The sequence below is a fragment of the Caretta caretta genome, chromosome 3 (genome assembly GCF_965140235.1).
Source record: "Caretta caretta isolate rCarCar2 chromosome 3, rCarCar1.hap1, whole genome shotgun sequence".
Taxonomy (NCBI): domain Eukaryota; kingdom Metazoa; phylum Chordata; order Testudines; family Cheloniidae; genus Caretta; species Caretta caretta.
The window spans coordinates 166,378,195-166,395,544 of NC_134208.1; the positions used below are offsets into that span (position 1 = coordinate 166,378,195).

Genomic DNA, 17,350 nt, shown 5'->3' on the forward strand with positions numbered 1-17,350 from the left:
GGCAGCAGCTCACCCGCCGCCGCTCTGGAGTTCCGTCTGCCGGCTCCTGCCAGCCGGGATTCCGGCCGCGGGTCCCGCTCAGTTCCGTTCACCCAGGCAGGCAGCGGGCTGAGTGGGGCCAGAGGACCCCGGCTGGCAGCAGCGTGCCAGTAAAAATGGGCTTGCGTGCCGCCCTTGGCAGGCATGCCGCAGGTTGCCGACCCCTGCCCTATTATTTTCTACACTATTTCATAAGATTAAGATTATTCGTTTTAAGATAATTTTATAACATTTGTTTTCCTAACAATTTTTAGCATCTGGTTGTAAAACTGCTTCAAAATTTAGCAACCAGTTCCTGGGAACCGGTGTGAACTGGCTCCAGCTCACCACTGCCTGTAGTCTTATTGCTTACTGTAAAGGCAAAAGGAATTTTCAGACCCATGTTTGAATAGAGGTCCAATTTCTGAATTAACTTCCATTATCTGTATGAAGTTTGCATATGAATTATTTTAAACATGGCTTAGTCCAATCTCTTTTAAAAACTTGAGCTTCAGAATTTTCTCCCTAGCAATGTAGATTTAGCTAAAGGAAATCTAGAAAGCCTCCTGCCTCTGTTAAATCCAGCTGTGATGCTGGGTACGATTTTCTTTGGATGCAAGTACAGAATGTTTCTTATCTAAAAAGGATGCATCTTATTATTATATATTGGGGAAAACTATCTAGGAAACGTAGAACCAGGAATGAGCTGTTAAAAACAGTGATAAATGTCGCAACACTGATTCTTTTGCTCTCTCATTTTGAGATGTCTCTTAAGTAATTTACTGTAGTTTAACATATCTTATTGCACAATGACTAATTTACCCAGCCTTCATAGATTGAACTGTGGTAGATTTCTTCTGCACATCATGTCTGAAGAAAATCTCATGTCGGAAGATATATTCTCCATCATAAATCTGGAAGTAGCAATACAAAAGTTTGATTCACAATGAGTGGGATAAAACACGTCTCTTCCATGTGGCTGATAAACCAAAATGATTTGAAAAGCATGTAAGAGGTGACTTTGTTCTTCACTGTGCTTTTAACTGAAAACACTTTGCCACTACCCTTAGCTTCTCTGCTAGAATTCTACTTTTCTGCTGTTTACAAAAGACACTAGCAAGTCAACTTTTTTTTTTTATCATACTTTATAATAAGGGTACTGGAATTATACTGTCATTACAGTGCGGTTACCCTGTACATGTGACCCCCATTAGTATGGTGTCTGAGCACCTCACCATCTTTAATGTATTTACCCTCACAAAACCCCTCTGAGGTACGGAAGTATTACTATGCCCATTTTACAGGTGGGGAACTGAGGCACAGAGAGGCTAAATAACTTGCCCAAGGCCACACAGGAAGTTCAGGGAATTGAACCCATAAACACTTTTTATTATTTCTTATGTAAGAGCAGAGCGCCCACAGTTTGTTTTACTGCAAAATTATAGTAATTTTTCTGATCCAAGAAAGAGTCCTATTTTATGAAAGACAAGAAATGAAAGTAGTATAGTCTTTAGCTTCTCGAGTTCAGGGCCGTAATTCATTTTGGGAAGGATGTTACTCATGCAAATGGATTTTCCAGCCAATTTTCCCCATCTAATGGTTTTATTATTACACTGTTCTTCTGTCACACTCCATTGTTTTTTCTGCGTGTATTAAAACCAGCCTGTCACTGCAGGTCAGCAATGGATTTTGGTGTTTCCCAGAAAGAAAACTGCATCTTTAGTGACAAGGGTGTAAGTCAGTATACCGCTGTTGATTGAAGTTAATGGAGCTATGCCAGTTTACGTAACTAAGGCTATGGACAGATGTCTACAAATACTTTGTTTTGATTACTGTAAAACATTTGCCAATGCAGGATAAGCCTGTGTAGAATAAATTCGTACAGTTAGCAAAACTTACGAAAAATTGTGCTTCTGAGATTTTGCAGATAACTCCCAAAACTATGAAATATTATGGGCCTGATAGTGAGCCTTTTACTTATATTAGTAAGTATTTACTTCCATGAGTGATCGACTGAAATTGGACTGTTCATATGTACAACTACTCACCACCGGTGTGAATAAGTGGCTCACAGTCTAGCTTTACGTTCATCTGCCTCAAATATGGGGTCCCATTGTGGTGTCTTTGCTCTCATTCAATAGTATCTTAGATCACAAGTAGTCCCCTTGACTTCAGTGGGACTGAACATACGTGTGGTGTAACGTACTATACAGTGTGAATAAAGATATCACAATCAAACCCTTGTTTTGCACTACTAAGTTCTAAAGAGTTTTATAGCAATCTTATGTTCATGTCTATGGGCTGTACGGTATGTGCCTGTCTTCTCCATAGTTATAAAATGCCATCTGGCTAGAACCTTGACTTGTGCTTACATGTTTTGTGCATAGTATCAGAACTAGGGTTCAAGAGCCAGACTAAGGCCCTGTTCCTGCAACTGATAGTATTCAGATATGCCACTGTGTCTGGGTACTCCACTGAAAACAGCTGGGCTCTGTGCTAATGCCTTTGCACAATGAATTGCAGTGACAGGATATTAAACAACAAAAACAAGATGAAACAAAATGAGGATATAAAGCATCAATGCTCAGATCCTTCTTTCTGCTCTTTCTTGTATAGTTATTGATGTGCTCAAAGTGCTATACCAACATTAATTAAGCCTTAATGCATATATTTGTCAGTAGGATCATCCCTGTTTTATAGATGAGGGACTGTGAGCAGCAGAGAAGGCTACATAGCAAGTCAGCAATAGAGCCAGGGTTAGTCCCAGACTCCCAACTCTGTACTCTTTTTCCAACTTAAATTAAAAGTTTGATACTAAATGATTAACTACAACTATACCTTGGGGACATGGAGGATAAAGCAGTCAATCATTTACTTTACTCAGCTACAAAGCTGAATCTGAATAGGTTGGGCTAATTACCCTAATTAAGAATTTTTCTGCACCTGTTGATGTAAAGGTCCAAGTCAAGTTCCCATTCTAGCCTCCAATATTCTGTTTAAGATTTGTTACTGTTGTCTGCCAAAGACTGTCTATCCACAAAGCCTGTGTCATGCTTGGAGAAAGAATCCTGGACTGGAAAATTACTGTACATTGTTCAGAAAGGGGTTAAAATAGAACGGAGAGTGCTCTCATATTAAAAAAAAAAACTGATGGAAAGCCATTCATTTAAGCCTCTAGATACCATTTTCTACCTCCCCTGCTGAAATACATAAATCAATCACATGTCTATCCTCAGTCCTGCTGGCAGACCCCATGCCTGCACAGAGTTGCAGACCCCATACCTGTACAGAGTCCACATGGGTGAAGGGGGACACTGTGTAGTTCTGGGTTCAGGATCAAGACCTCATACAACTGGGATTCACAACAGCTTGACTATTAGTGCTACATAAAAGAGAAGAATTTACTGTCCTCTTCTCTCCATCTCTTTTACCATTAGGTAACAAACCCTCTGTAGCTCAAAGGCAACTTTTGTTAGACAAGGGGAAGATTCTGCCTAATTCTGGAGGAAAATGTTAAGGGACCTAGTCCTGCAAACATTACCAGACATTGCTCCCACCCATAGTCTCACTGATTTCAATGGGCCTGTGCCTAGTGGTAAGTGTATGGGGGAATCAAGCCCTGAATTTGGACTCAGCCTTCAACAAACATTTAAGACTAACAAACTGCTTGTGTATTTTTCACTTCATTGTGGGCTAAGATGAAGTATTTAAGCATAAATAGAACCAAGCTGCAAAATTCATATTCGGATTTAGATTCTATGCTTTCCCAGAGTTTAGGGGTATTTGCATTAGAGGTTTTGATTTGGCCCATTTGAGATATAAGGGCTAGCTGTGGAAATTTAAGGGCTTGTCTACACAAACACTTAGTTCATAGCAAGCTGGGGTGTAAATCTACCCTGCAGTAGCCTGCCCTGCCCCAAGTGTCTGTGTGGACCCTGCTGCTGGGCACTAAAAGTTTCGTAGTTCACTTTAACCTACTCCCATTTCAAAGCACCTTATGGAACTTTTAGTGCATGGTAGCAAGGTCTACGCAAACATTTAGCGTGGAGTACATTTACATCACAGTTTGCCACGTACTTACTGTTAGTAGAGATAAGACCAAAGCCTAGATCTAGGTTTGGATTCTGAACTTCCCCAAATTCAGGAATGTTCAGTTAATCATGGGTTTTGCATCAGGCCCTTTTCTGATTTCAAGGTGAGTTCTGAAGAGGGGAATGGACTCAAACTCATAGGCAGAGAGAAAGTGAAGCTGCATAGATGAAAGAGTGACTGTGGACAGTAGTGGAGAAGGCACAGAAAAGACCATGTTGATAGAATAGGATTGTGCACGTGGTGGATTAGGTAGATATGAGGTTAAATAGGTAAGGTGGAGAGTAAGTCAGTATAAAGTTTTGAAAATCATGAGGGAAATGCTGAATCATTTCTGAAGTGGATGAGAAATCAATTAAAGTAATGGAGGATTTAGGTAAGGTGGCCTCATTTTCTGGACCACCAGAACAGTTTAAACTGAATATTCTGGAAGCCCTGTAGTTTAGAGACTCGAAAGAGTGCTGTCTTCAATTTACAGGGGAATAGATTTCCACTGTGCATCCCAGTTTAATTCAGTGGGCCCAGTTCTGCCATAATTTACATCCATTCAACCACACTCACAACAATGGGGTTTTCAAAGTGTAACTGTGGATATCATTTAGCCCAGTATTGGTGAAGCAGTTAGAGACGTGCAAGCGCATTTCTTTCCAATTCCCTTGCACAGTCTCCAGCTTTAAATCTTTCAAATGGCAGAAGTTTATCATTAAAGAGAAGATTAAATAACAAACTAATTTTCTCCAGAGATATATAATGGTAAAGAATAATACATAAAGTATTGGTGATTTAATAATACACAGACAGTTCTCATACATGTATTGCAAACCACAATTTAAGTATCCAGAAAAATTTTAAAAAATGTTTTTATTACAAGCGGAATGGGGCAAATCTTTTTTTAAAAAAAGGTAAAGCTATTAATGCCTGAGAGAGCCATTTCTTAGCCTCTTGACTGAAATAAAATTTTACTCTTTCAGCTTTTTCTCCTGGATCTTCCTGCAAGCTGTCAACTCAGTACATTATTCAAGATCACATGGCAACCCATTATAGGAAATTGCTGTCCTCCAAAGGTATTTGAAATCTATCATGATGACTGTAGCCATCAGGCTGATAGATAAAGTCATAGTTAAGGGTCAGTTGGTTACACTTGTTCTTGGCCAGCTTGCTAAGTTTCCCCGCACATTAACTCAATGGATGTCAGTAGACTTGAAAACCCAAGCACAATATAGTACATTCAGAGGACTCCAGTAGAACATATACAACTATGTTCTAAGTATGACAAGTATGTGATGTGACATACCAATCTGGAACTTGAAATCTGGTTTCATCTCAGTATTGAAGATCTTACTGACTGTGTTTAACTTCTTGTAACTAACATGTCCTTGAAAGATGCCTGATGGCCGGCTTTGGACATTTAAGTACGCTTTCAGTAGAGCAGGCACAATATGGCAGAACCAGTGCAAGTGTTACTGCCTCTGCTCTTAAAGTGGAACAACCATCTTCAGGGTAGTTCCCTTCCCATGCCTGTTCAGCTGAGCTGTCAATCCAGCACTATTCACACAAAATAAGATATTTATATGTAGAAGAATGATTAGTTAGTAAATCTGGGATTTGGGTTGCCTTTGGAGTACCATTCAAATAGCATGGTGTCCCTTTGCCAAGTAGTAGCAGATTTCAGGGCCTTGTGGATCAGTTTCTCATTTGAAGTAGAAATCAATTAAATGGAATATTTTCTTAGTGTTGTTTGTTTATGTACAAAAGAACTGTTTCCTTAAATGGAGGTACTCACCAACTGCACATGGGTAACTCCCTGCACATGGGTAACTCCCTGTTGTAGAAACTCCTGCTAAATCACCATTGCCCTTCACCAAGAAGCAGCTCTCTTGGGCCTCAGTTTCAGACGCCACCTGGACTTTCATAAACACGCTACCCCCTATTCCTGCCTCAGCCTCTGTGTTTTACCTGTGAAAGCCCCTAGCCCAAAGCTCCTCATCTAGGACCATTTGACCACTAAAGGTTACCCTGGGCATCAACCAACCCTTCTTTTGTGCAGCTGCTCTGTAATACAAGGGAACCTCAGGACAGGTTTTGCCACACAGTCCCCTTATTTACTATCTGGGTGCTTATGCATCGTTGACTCACAACAAGCATGTCATTACTACCTTAACAATTGCTACTCTTACAAATCTCACTTATTTTATTTTTCTCAATAGAGTTAAAAATGTTACATAGTCAGAGCCTGGTTCTCCACTCTCCTGTGCAAATACCTGATGGAAAGGATCTCATTAGCTTCAACGGGCTTTGGGTCAGAACCAAGATAGAAATAACACCACTGAAGTCAATAGAGTTTTCACTGGTGTAAAACTGATGTGAGATGAAAATCAGGCCCTTGAGATTTAAAACATGATAGGCAAGAGAGACAGAGGAAAGATTCTTGCAGGTTAATTTATGTTGTCTCTTTGTTTGGGTTTAGTATTATGATGATGTATTATTGTAGCAACTAAGAGCCCAAGTCATGGACTAGGGCATATTTTTGATGGAGTTGTGTCTCCAGTTAAACCAACAGTCTTTGTAGACCACACACCACATTATTTTTGTATGTACCATCTCAGAGAGGCAATTGATATAAGGAAACCCTTTTTTACCATTTAAAACCACAATCACATTATCTTATGAGCTCTTCATATCCTTCTTTCACTTTTATCTCCTTGCCTTTTTCCATAAATAAAGCTCCTTATTGTCTGAAATCCTCTCCTGGACTGTGCCTCCACTCCTCTAACACATTTCTTCCATAAAGGCTGCGAACCTCTTTGAAATGTTAACAAAAGTAGGAATAGAAAAAAAGTGGTACTAACAGGACAGTGAATGGGCCATTTGCCTCCCTAGTATCCTCTCGTAGCATGAGATCACTTGGCACAGCCCTGTCTCAGTTTCCCTCTTCAGCTCAGCCCCCTCTTAAGAACTCTACACACAAGTTCTTCTCTCATTCAGCAAAGCCCCCCTCAGCGCTGGATTTATTAAGTTAAAGATTCAAAATAAAAGTTCTCAAATCCTCATGAAGTTCATATTCCCAGTCTTTCCTGCTTGGGGTCTCCCACCTGAAGCCTTTTCCCCCAAAGACTTGAGTTTCCCTGCTGGAGCCGACTCATTCCCATCAGACCCTGGAGTCTCAATCTAGCTTCACTGTGGTTGTCTCCTTCCCGATGCTCTTTATAAGGGAATCCCCACCTCCGTACTGAGCTAATGTGGGGTTTGTTGGATGGGGCTGCCCACATCCAGGCCTCTGGCCCTTACAGGGGCAGTTCACTCCATTTCAAGAACACATGCTAAATATCATTGCACAGTAACTTGTGTCATGTTGTGTGCTTCCCCCCTCCTTTAGCTATTTAGGTGTCAAATGTTCTTGTGACAGGGATCTTGTTTGTAGAGCACTGTAATGGGGTGCATACCATGCCCTATAGGATTCGGCTCTTTGGCCCCTCTCCTTAGGGACTCAGGGTCGCTCCTAGCTGGTGCAACATCTGTGCTCTTTATGTTGTGTCCTTTCCCCACCACCAGTTTCCCACTAATTTACAGGCTATTTACATGGCTTGGCCTCACACCCGCCTGTCCAGCAACAGACTAGTAGGCTCCCTCTGAGCCTGACCTTTTCCTCCTGGTCTCTGCCCCCTCCTGCTTCTTCCACTTCCTCCCAGTCTTTTAACTCCTGCTAATGAGGCTGGCAGGTGCTGGCAGTTTCCAGGCAAGCACTGACTATTTACCCAGCCCCAATCCTTTCCCCCTGATTGGGGCTGGGGTGGCAGGACCTGATTAAAGGCTTTCCTAGCAGAGGCCTGCGAGAAGCATCTAACACATTTTGGCACTATATAAAGAGCCAAAATGGGGGAGGGATAGCTCAGTGGTTTGAGCACCGGCCTGCTAAACCCAGGGTTGTAGTTCAATCCTTGAGGGGGCCATTTAGGGATCGGGGCAAAAATTGGGGATTGGTCCTGCTTTGAGCAGAGGGTTGGACTAGATGACCTCCTGAGGTCCTTTCCAACCCTGATATTCTATGATTCTATGATTCAAGTATTTATCAATGTCTGTTAAAGTAGAGTGTTTTCAGAATACCACATTAGAATTTTTTCAGAATAATAAATACACTAGAATGGGTCAATTTTAGAATCTTAAAGATATTTTTCCTGATTGCCAGCTTTTGAATCTTGTCCATCCAATTGTAGGTGCTTACCTCAACCCACTGACTCTGATGCCAGTGTATGGAAATGGCTCTTACTCTTCGGAGTCAATGACTTAGCCAGCCCAAATATTGCTTTAGCATGGGCTACTTTAATTCTCCTCCACAATACACACTCTCCTTTAATGCTCATGCATCACTACATACTATGTGGTGGCTAGAAAAACAGTCAGGAGCTACAGTGTGGTACAGTGTTACATCTTTGTTCTGGAGGCAAGGATACAGCCATTGAGTTGTTCTCAACAACTGGCCCAAGAGAATAACTTCAGCATCTGCATCACCCACTGGCGTTATACTTCAGGCCAGGGATGACTAACAATGTGTTGGGTGTAAGTAAATCCTATAATATTATTGACCGCCACAACCAAATATTGTCAGATTACAAGGAGGGGACATAAAAGGGTTCTGTCAACCATAGACAGCAGGTTATGTGGGGTCGTTCCTTTTGCAATACCCAGAGGACTAGTCAGCTGATTTGGAGGGCAAAGTGCTTGTCACTAGGAGGGTATGGGAGAATTATTTTTGATTGAGACAGTGTAGTGAGGTAATATATTTTGCTGGAACAACATTTTGTTGGTGGACAAGCTTTCGAGCTTCAGAGCGCTCTTCTTCAGCCGTGGGGAAGTAACCAGAGTGCCTAAGCTAAATACAAGTTGGGACAAATAGTTAAGCATAAGGGGTTCACATATGCTGTAGGAGAAGTGGGAAACTAAAGGTTAGCAGGAAGTGGAGTGTGCTACAAATTGTTGTAATGATCCATAAAACCAGTATCTCTGGCAAGTCTATGGTTTTTGGTGTCCAGCAGAGTTATGAACATAAGTTCCCAGGCTTCCCTTTTGAAGGTGTTGTGCAGGTTTTCTCTGGGGACAAGGACTGAAAGATCACATATGGAGTGATCACTCTGTGAGAAATTTTCGCCCATGGGTGATGTGGTGTTTTTATTTTATTATTTTTCTCAGTGAGTTCATTCAAGAGTGTAGTGATTGTTTCACCCACAGAGTGGTTATTGGGGCATCTGATGCACTGGATGAGATATACCAAATGTTGTGATCAGTATGTATGGCACTCATGGATCTTGAAAAGTGTGTTGTGGGGGAAATACTGCCAGGGGAAATACTGGGAAATACTGTCAGGGTTTAGTGTCGCTTTGAGTTGGTGTGTTCTGGTCTGCTGTGAGCTTGCTTTTGATGATTAGCTTGACGGGGTTGGAAGGTTGTTTGAAGGCCAGAAGAGGGGGTTTGGGAAAGATTTCCTTTTAGGATGTAGTCCCCATCAAATATGGAATGTAATTTGATGATATCTCATAGGGGTTCCAGTGTGGGGTGATTGGTGACTATTGGGGTGTGCAGTCAGTGGGGGCCTTTCTGTATTGAAACAGGTTCTTCCAGGATATTTGGGTGGCCCTTTCCATAATGCAATATACTTCTCTGGTAGAATGTCCTTGTTTAGTGTAGGTGGTTTTAAGTGTGTTTAGGTGTATATCCCAAACTTTTGCTATGGAGCAAATTCTGTGATATCTGAACACTTGGCAGATTTCTGGCTGTGTGTTGTTGGATCTGTAAAGGTAAGTGTGATGATTCATGGGTTTCTTGTATATAGTTGTTTGTAGGGTTCCATTGTTTAAGCTGATTGTGATGTCCAGGAAGTTGATGCTGGAGTGGGAGTGTTCTAGAGAAAGTTGGATGGATGGGTAGTGGTTGTTGAAGTTGTGGTAGAAATCTATGAGGGAGTTTAGGTTGTCCAGAGGATGAAAATATCAGTGTCTCTCAAGTACATTGTGTATTTTTTCCAGAAATTCTTCCTTGCAGTGGCCCTTGAAGAGGTTGGCACATTGGGGAGGACTAGTACCCTGGGCTTATCTAATGGTTTGGGCAAAGTGTTTATTGTTGAATGTAAAGTTGGTGAGGGTGAGAATGAAATGGATGAGTTTGGTGATGTGTTTAGGGTGGATTTCTGAGCATTGTACATTATCTTGCAGGTATTTGAATCAGGTAGTGATGGTATCATGGTGAAGGATGATGGTGTATAGAGAGGTGACATCGATGGTGGCAAGCATGGTGTTCTGAGTGAGGTTGGTAATATTGCAGAGTTTCTGGAGGAAGTCCAATGTGTCTTGAAGGAAACTGGCCTTTTTGTGTGGAGTGGCTTGAGGATGGTTTTTCTGAGTCCTGATATTCCTTCAGTAAGAGTGCTATGGCCAGATATAATGTGTCTGCCTGTGTTCCCTTGTTTGTGTATCTTGGGAAGCATGTAGAAAGTCCCTGGGGTGAGTTCGTGGAGGGAAGAAGTTGTAGTTTTTCTTGGAATTGTTTGGGGAAGGATGTAATTGTATCTTTTAATTCCTGTGTGAATTATAGTGTGGGGTCGTCTTAGGGTATGTCTACACTACGAAATTAGGTCGAATTTATAGAAGTCGGTTTTGTAGAAAGCGTTTTTATACAGTTGATTGTGTGTGTCCCCACACAAATGCTCTAAGTGCATGTAGTCGGCGGAGTGTGTCCACAGTACCGAGGCAACCGTTGACTTCCGGAGCGTTGCAATGTGGGTGGCTATCCCACAGTTCCCGCAGTCTCCACCACCCATTTGAATTCTGGGTAGAAATCCCAGTGCCTGATGGGGCTAAAACATTGTCGCGGGTGGTTCTGGGTACATATCGTCAGGCCCCCATTCCCTCCCTCCCTCCGTGAAAGCAAGGGCAGACAATCGTTTTGTGCCTTTTTTCTTGAGTTACCTGTGCACACGCCATACCGTGGCAAACATGGAGCCTGCTCAGCTAACCGTCACCGTATGTCTCCTGGGTGCTGGCAGACATGGTACTGCATTGCTACACAGCAGCAGTTTATTGCCTTTTGGCAGCAGACAGTGCAGTATGACTGGTAGCTGTCATCGACGTAGTCCTGGGTGCTCTTTTAACCGGGCGCCTGGGCAAACATGGGAGTGACTCAGCCAGGTCATTTCCCTTGTTTTGTCTCGTGGCGATTGAGTCCTACCAGCAGTGCACTGTCTTTTAACCTCCAGCTAGCAGAAGATGATGGCTAGTCGTCATACTGCACCGTCTTCTGCCAAGCACCCAGGAGATGATGATGACTAGTGGTCGTACTGCACAGTCTGCTGCCAGCAAGATGTATAAAGATAGATGAAGTGGCTCAAAACAAGAAATAGACCAGATTTGTTTTCTATTCATTTTCTCCTCCCTCCCTCCCTCTGTGAAATCAACGGCCTGCTAAACCCAGTTTTGAGTTCTATCCATGAGGTTTTGAGTTCTATCCTTGAGGGGGCCATTCAGTTTCTCACAAAGCCACCCCCTTTGTTGATTTTAATTCCCTGTAAGCCAACCCTGTAAGCCATGTCGTCAGTCACCCCTCCCTCCATCAGGGCAACGGCAGACAATCGTTCCGTGCCTTTTTTCTGTGCAGACGCCATACCAAGGCAAGCATGGAGCCCGCTCAGATCACTTTGGCAATTAGGAGCACATTAAATACCACGCGCATTATCCAGCAGTATATACAGCACCAGATCCTGGCAAAGCGATACCAGGCGAGTAGGCGATGTCAGCGCGGTGACGTGAGTGATGAGGACATGAACACAGACTTCTCTCAAAGCACGGGCCCTGGCAATGTGGGCATCATGGTGCTAATGGGACAGGTTCATGCGGTGGAACGCCAATTCTGGACTCAGGAAACAAGAACACTCTGGTGGGACCGCATAGTGTTGCAGGTCTGGGACGATTCCCAGTGATTGCTACACTTACGCATGCGTAAGGGCACTTTCATGGAACTTTGTGACTTGCTTTCCCCTGCCCTGAGTCACAAGAATACCAAGATGAGAACAGCCCTCACAGTTGAGAAGCGAGTGGCAATAGCCCTGTGGAAGCTTGCAACACCAGACAGATACCGGTCAGTTGGGAATCAATTTGGAGTGGGCAAATCTACTGTGGGGGCTGCTGTGATGCAAGTAGCCAACGCAATCAAAGATCTGCTGATATCAAGGGTAGTGACCCTGGGAAATGTGCAGGTCATAGTGGATGACTTTGCTGCAATGGGATTCCCTAACTGTGGTGGGACCATAGACGGAACCCATATCCCTATCTTGGCACCAGATCACCAAGCCAGTGAGTACATAAACCGCAAGGGGTACTTTTCAATAGTGCTGCAAGCACTGGTGGATCACAAGGGACGTTTCACCAACATCAACGTGGGATGGCCAGGAAAGGTACATGACGCTCACATTTTCAGGAACTCTGGTCTGTTTCAAAAGCTGCAGGAAGGGACTTTATTCCCAGACCAGAAAATAACCGTTGGGGATGTTGAAATGCCTATAGTTATCCTTGGGGACCCAGCTTACCCCTTAATGCCATGGCTCATGAAGCCATACGCAGGCACCCTGGACAGTAGTCAGGAGCTGTTCAACTACAGGCTGAGCAAGTGCAGAATGGTGGTAGAATGTGCATTTGGACGTTTAAAAGGGCGCTGGTGCAGTTTACTGACTCGGTTAGACCTCAGCGAAACCAATATCCCACTGTTATTACTGCTTGCTGTGCGCTCCACAATATCTGTGAGAGTAAGGGGGAGATGTTTATGGCGGGGTGGGAGGTTGAGGCAAATCTCCCGGCTGCTGGTTTTGCACAGCCAGACACCAGTACGGTTAGAAGAGCACAGGAGGGCGCGGTGCACATCAGAGAAGCTTTGAAAACCAGTTTCATGACTGGCCAGGCTACGGTGTGAAAGTTCTCTTTGTTTCTCCTTGATGAAACTCCCCGCCCCTTGTTTCACTCTACTTCCCTGTAAGCTAACCACCCTCCCCTCCGCCCTTCGATCACCACTTGCAGAGGCAATAAAGTCATTGTTGCTTCACATTCATGCATTCTTTATTCATTCATCACACAAATAGGGGGATAACTACCAAGGTAGCCCAGGAGGGGTGGCGGAGGAGGGAAGGACAAGGCCACACAGCACTTTAAAACTTTAAAACTTTAAAACTTATTGAATGCCAGCCTTCTGTTGCTTGGGCAATCCTCTGGGGTGGAGAGGCTGGGTGGCCGGAGGCCCCCCCACCGCGTTCTTGGGCGTCTGGGTGAGGAGGCTATGGAAATTGGTGAGGAGGGCGGTTGGTTACACAGGGGCTGTAGGGGCAGTCTGTGCTCCAGCTGCCTTTCCTGCAGCTCAACCGTACGCTGGAGCATATTGGTTTGATCCTCCAGCAGCCTCAGCATTGAATCCTGCCTCCTCTCATCACGCTGCCGCCACCTTTCAGCTTCAGCCCTCTCTTCAGCCTGCCACTTACTCTCTTCAGCCCGCCACCTCTCCTCCCGATCATTTTGTGCTTTTCTGCACTCTGACATTGTCTGTCTCCACGCATTCTTCTGTGCTCTGTCAGTGTGGGAGGACAGCATGAGCTCAGAGAACATTTCATCACGAGTGCATTTTTTTCACCTTCTAATCTTCACTAGCCTCTGGGAAGGAAAAGATCCTGTGATCCTTGAAACACATGCAGCTGATGGAGAAAAAAAAAAGAGACAGTGGTATTTAAAAAGACATATTTTATAGAACAATGGCTACACTCTTTCACGGTAAACCTTGCTGTTAACATTACATGCACAGCACATGTGCTTTCGTTCCAAGGTCGCATTTTGCCTCCCCCCACCACGTGGCTAACCCCTCTCCCCTCCCCATGGCTAACAGCGGGGAACATTTCTGTTCAGCCATAGGCAAACAGCCCAGCAGGAACGGGCACCTCTGAATGTCCCCTTAAGAAAAGCACCCTATTTCAACCAGGTGATCATGAATGATATCACTCTCCTGAGGATAACACAGAGAGATAAAGAACGGATGTTGCTCGAATGCCAGCAAACATACACTGCAGTGCTTTGTTCTACAATGATTCCCGAGTACGTGCTATTGGTGTGGTAAAGTGTCCTACCATGGTGGACGGAATAAGGCTGCCCTCCCCAGAAACCTTTTGCAAAGGCTTTGGGAGTACATCCAGGAGAGCCACGAATGCCAGGGCAAATTAATCATTAAACATGCTTGCTTTTAAACCATGTATACTATTTTAAAAGGTACACTCACCAGAGGTCCCTTCTCCTCCTGGTAGGTCCAGGAGGCAGCTTTGGGTGGGTTCGGGGGGTACTGGCTCCCGGTCCAGGGTGAGAAACAGTTCCTGGCTGTCGGGAAAACCGGTTTCTCCGCTTGCTTGCTGTGAGCTATCTACAACTTCATCATCATCATCTTCCTCGTCCCCAAAACCTGCTTCTGTGTTGCCTCCATCTCCATGGAAGGAGTCAAACAACACGGCTGGGGTAGTGGTGGCTGAACCCCCTAAAATGGCAGGCACCTCATCATAGAAGCAGCATGTTTTGGGCTCTCTGGTTTTCTGGTAGGCTTGCCTCAGCTCCTTAAGTTTCACGCGGCATTGCTTTGGGTCCCTGTTATGGCCTCTGTCCTTCATGCCCTGGGAGATTTTGACAAATGTTTTGGCTTTTCAAAAACTGGAACGTAGTTCTGATGGCACGGATTCCTCTCCCCATACAGTGATCAGATCCCGTACCTCCTGTTCGGTCCATGCTGGAGCTCTTTTGCGATTCTGGGACTCCATCATGGTCACCTCTGCTGATGAGCTCTGCATGGTCACCTCTGCTGATGAGCTCTGGCCAGCGTGGCAAGCTGCAGGTGACCATGCAAACAGGAAATGGAAATTCAAACGTTTGTGGGCCTTTTCCTGTCTACCTGGACAGTGCATCTGAGTTGAGAGTGCTTTCCAGAGTGGTCAAAATAGAGCACTCTGGAATAGCTCCCGGAGGCCAATACCATCTAATTGCATCCACAGTACCCCAAATTCGACCCAGCGAGGCCGATTAAAGCGCTAATTCACTTGTCAGGGGTGGAGGAAGGAAATTGATTTTAAGAGCCCTATAAGTCGAAAAAAAAGGCTTCATTGTGTGGACGGGTGCAGGTTTACATCAATTTAATGCTGCTAAATTTGACCTAAACTCCTAGTGTAGACCAGCGCTTAGAGTTCTTTATAGTTTTGTCAGTTAAATACACTCTTACAGAGAAAAATGCACTGACTCTTTCACCATAACATTTTGTTTACAAGTCAGTGTTGTAGACTGGCTACCAGACTAATGGGCCTACACGTTTGTGAACAATTCTCTCTCTCTACAAAATAAGCTGCAGCCCATTCAGATGATTCAACTAAATGATGGTCCACCCATTCTCTCTTTAAGTCTACACTTAGCAGCCAAGGAATTTGCGCACAGTATGTTATAAAAGGTAGGAGTTTTAGACAATTTGACTGGAGCTGAAGCCTTGTCTTGGGAACAGCAAGACTGATTGCTGAGTGCTGCAGTAGTTATCCCCTCAAATTGTTCAGCAAAGTGACAAATCCATATCAGACAGGGCCGCCCCACGAGCCAGAATGCCGTCCAAGCAAAAAAAAAAAAAGATGGCCGAAATGCTGCCCCTGGACAAGTGCCAGTCCTGATATCAGAAAAGGGAGGAGAGCCAAGTAGTTTTCCATCTTATTTCAATAGTGTTTTCCTTGTTTCGAGATGTATTTGATGCTTGGCTACCAAGGAAAGATAAAATTGGAGCAAGCCCAGGTGTTCAATTGGTAGCACTCATTGGGGTGACTGCTTCCTGCCATTAGAGATCTGGAAAATTATAGAAGTGGTGATGCTATACTGACTAATGTTAAATTCCACTAGTGTCGAGACTCATGGTTGTGGCCCAGCAGCAGTTCCAAACACTATCTGTAAATGGCTGCAAACTGTGGGGAGAACTTGGAACACAGAATTTGCCATATCAGTGCATTGCTCCAGCAAGTCCTGCCTGCAGCGTTGGCAAACATCTGATTCTTCAGCGGAAGGTGAAAGAGATGACAATAGAAATGAAGAAGCGAGTGAAAATCCATAGCCAGTTTAAGACTATTGTAAATCTTCTAATCCTACACTACCTAGGCTTTGTCCAACCAAAGCCTGCATTGGTAACGTGCCGTGAACCTGGTGACCTCATGTAATCTTCATGCAATAGAACAGATTGCAGCTGCTATCATCTTTTACAGGAAGGCCGGTCAACTGAACATTTTCCAGTATCCTGTGCTCTATCTTGAACCACATGACTCAAATTGAGGAGCAGCATTTTAAGGTGGTATCAGCACCTCACTATGAAAGAGGGACCCAATAATAAAAAGCTCTTCTGCAATTCGTTAAGTGCAAGACTAAGTCATGAAAAAAAAGATACAAAGTTTATTTTGTTCTCCTGCTTTTTTGTGCTTCTGCCTCTATCCTTACAATGTGGTCAATTGCACTCCTACCTCTTCTGAACCAGTTTGCATTCCATCCAAACCTATTTCTTTGTAGGTGTGCTACTAATTGCTCCACTACCATTCTTTCACCTAAACATGCCATGAGGGCAGTTGGTCCATTTGTCTAGCGTCTGGAGCGCAGCTTACCTGTTTTCCTCACTGAGACAATAATTGCATATTTCCGGTCCTTTGATATTTCACCTTTTTGCCACATGTTGTATAATTTTAGTATCACCCTCCAGCTTCCTTAATTTAGGGGCTTAAGCATTTCAAAGCTTATTTCATCCTTGTCTGGTGATCTGCTTTTGCTCCTTATTATCGCTTTTTGGAGTTCTCTCATATTAAAGTTTTGATTTAAAATAATATCCACATCCTCCTTCCACCTCTTCATCATCTCATAACTATCATTAATGAATGTTCCTTTCCTTTCCCTAATTTCTATCCTCTGAGCCTCATCATTACTGACTTTTTGTAACATGGTGGACAGAATTTCCACTTTTTCTTTGCTGGAGCAAATGCAAGGCTTGGTATTATGTGGCTCTTACTCTCTATTCCATTCATTTTTCTAAGTTGTTGATATACCTCTGCTGTATTGGTATCTTTAGTTACTGTTTCCTGGTATGTTCTCCAGCTCTCTTTTTTGCCCTTTTTGTAGCCCTTTGTTCAATTTCCTTACTTTAATATTTCGTTCAGTCCTCACTATTTAAGAAA

The 17,350-nt window shown here is 43.7% G+C and overlaps 1 pseudogene; it reads left to right on the top strand.

The window, feature by feature from the left end:
* The window catches only part of LOC125633748 (spermatogenesis-associated protein 7 homolog), an 87,971-nt pseudogene that overhangs the window by 30,447 nt on the left and 40,174 nt on the right, over window positions 1-17,350 (top strand).